Genomic DNA, 2,423 nt, shown 5'->3' with positions numbered 1-2,423 from the left:
GGAGGGAGCGAGAGGAGCCCCAGCTGCCTCCTGTCCTCCCCGGCTCCTCCACAGCGCTCCCTGAGTGCGAGGGGGGGAGTTTTCAGTGAAACTGCCCCTTCTCTTCATGATGAATTGACTGTCAGTGTCTGTATGGAGGCGATGAGGCAACGAGCTCTGCAGCCATCGCGATGCCGGGAGCGACCTGCAGCATCTCACCCGAGCTCTGCCCAGGGCAGGGAGAAGGGCCCAGCCTCACCTCGTATCACTGACCTGTTGGCTTCAGCTGAAACGCTGCTCAAGGCCAGGAGCACCCCTGGCACCTCCTTTTTTTTTTTTTACTACCAAGCCTGTGTGTGGAGCTAAAGCTGTGTTTGGTTTCTGTGAGATATGGCGTTCGATCAGATTGCTGAGGGTGCAGGCCCAACAGTCCACCCAGAGCAGCTCATTTATGGGCATGAACATCCCCCCGCGGTCACCCACGATCCGTTCCTGCAAACGTTGTGCAAAGGGGAGTCCTGCTCCCATTAGCCAGTGGCTCCGGCAGAGAGACCCTGGATAAATGGAAGTGCTCCTCTCCCGCCTCACTCTGCTGAGCCAGCCCCTGCTGCCAGGTGGAGTTTCGACGGGGTCTGACTTGCTCCCCAGGCACTGTCACCAGACAGAAGGGTCCAGCAGCTCCATTTTCCAGAGGTCAGGCTGCAGGGCAAGAGTAATAGCCCTTGTCACTCCACATAGCCCTGTTATTGGAGATATTTAGTGCTGAGGCTGGGCTGCGGGGCTAATATCTGGGATGTGATAATGTTGCTCCCTGCATGAGTGAGCAGGACATCGATTGCGGGCTGTCAGCCGGCAGCCTGCCCCTCAGACACCGCATGCACCGGGCAGCATCCCGCACACGGCATCAACCAACGCTGCTCGCACAGCACGCATGCCTCGATACAGCATCCCTTAGTACTCTCAAATGCCCCTCTGCAGCTGCAGAAAGCATTTGGGATTGCAGCTGGACAGCTTTCTGCACATGAACACCAAGGGCCAGCTCAAGTACCACGCTGGGTGACTGCTTCGCTGACTGATGTAGGGCTCACTGCAGTTGCTGAATACAACCAGTTCCCAGCCTAGTTACGGGCATCTCCCCTCCTCAGCGCCCCTCAAGATCCCCGTTGCTTTTGCCTTGCTGCCGCAGGATGCAAATGACTGGAAGGGGCTGTTTTAAAAGAAAGCAACATCCCAAGCTTATCCACCCCACTGCACTTAGCTAAGCTGTGAAAAGGGAATTGATGCCTCCCTGGCACTCGAGTGCACGGTGGGGGCTCCACCACTCGCAGGGTTGTGCCCACGGTGGCCGCCACACCAGGGAGTCCCCTAGGACAAAGCACAGGCACAGCCAGCCGTGGTGGCTCCTCCCCGGCACGACCCCTGCACAGCACCGGCACCAGCAGTCATGGCATGGACCCCGCTCCCTCGCTTCACCCCAGCATCTTCGGGAGCTACTGCAGTCCACTGCAGGGTAACACCGCATGTGTGCAGCCATGAGGCAAACAGCACCTTCCCCAGGTGGGAAAGGCCACTGGCCCCGCTGGGCTGTGAGCAGGGCTCTGCATGCGTGGCTGCAGAAGAACAGAAACCATATACAACAGATGGGTACAATGCCGAACATCCCTCCTTATGGACGATCACCATGAGTTTCGCAGACGTGATTTCTGGGTAGGTGTGGTGCAGGATGCTGGCAGACAGCGTGGTTTCCGAAAGCTGATGGTCTTCCTAGCTGAGGCTGGTGACGGCCGCTCCGGCTGCGAGCTCCCTGGCGCTACAGCTCACGCCATGCCCGACTGTGCCAGCAGCAGCACTAACCCTCCCCACCCATGCACAAATGCATCCTGACCGGGACAGGGCCATGGGTGACAAAGCTGCAGGGACACCTGCACATCCCTGGGTTTCGGCACCCCTCTCCCCCCCCCCGCACACTGCCACCGGCGGGACGTTCGCTTGGCCTCACCATGGCCCCCTGCACCCAAGGCTCAACCCTCGCCCCGGTGCGCTTTGCTGGAGGGGGAGGCTGTATTCCCACTCACCGGTCTCCAAATAATCCATTGCCCTGATGTCCCTTACCCTCAGCAGGGATGCAGAATCCCTGGGGTCTCTGGGACCCCCAGCCGTCCGTCATCAGCACAGACCTGGCAGCCAACCTCTGACCAGGGACCTTCTTCAGATGCCGTCTGGGTGCCACAGAGTTATCGTCACCCAGCACACGAGAGGCACAACAAGCAGCGACTCACACAGAGACACATTTGGGACAACTTTACTTCTGATACCAGAGTGCAGGCTTTCTTTACAGGAACCAAAAAAGAACATTTTTTTTTTTTTTTTTTTTTTTAAATGGTTTATTTCCTCTTGCTTTTTTTTTTTACCTTTTGTTTTTTTAAAAAAAAAATTTTCCCCTA

This window comes from Pygoscelis adeliae, unplaced genomic scaffold (assembly GCF_000699105.1).
Source record: "Pygoscelis adeliae isolate BGI_AS28 unplaced genomic scaffold, ASM69910v1 Scaffold108, whole genome shotgun sequence".
NCBI lineage: Eukaryota > Metazoa > Chordata > Aves > Sphenisciformes > Spheniscidae > Pygoscelis > Pygoscelis adeliae.
This window is presented reverse-complemented; position numbering follows the sequence as displayed.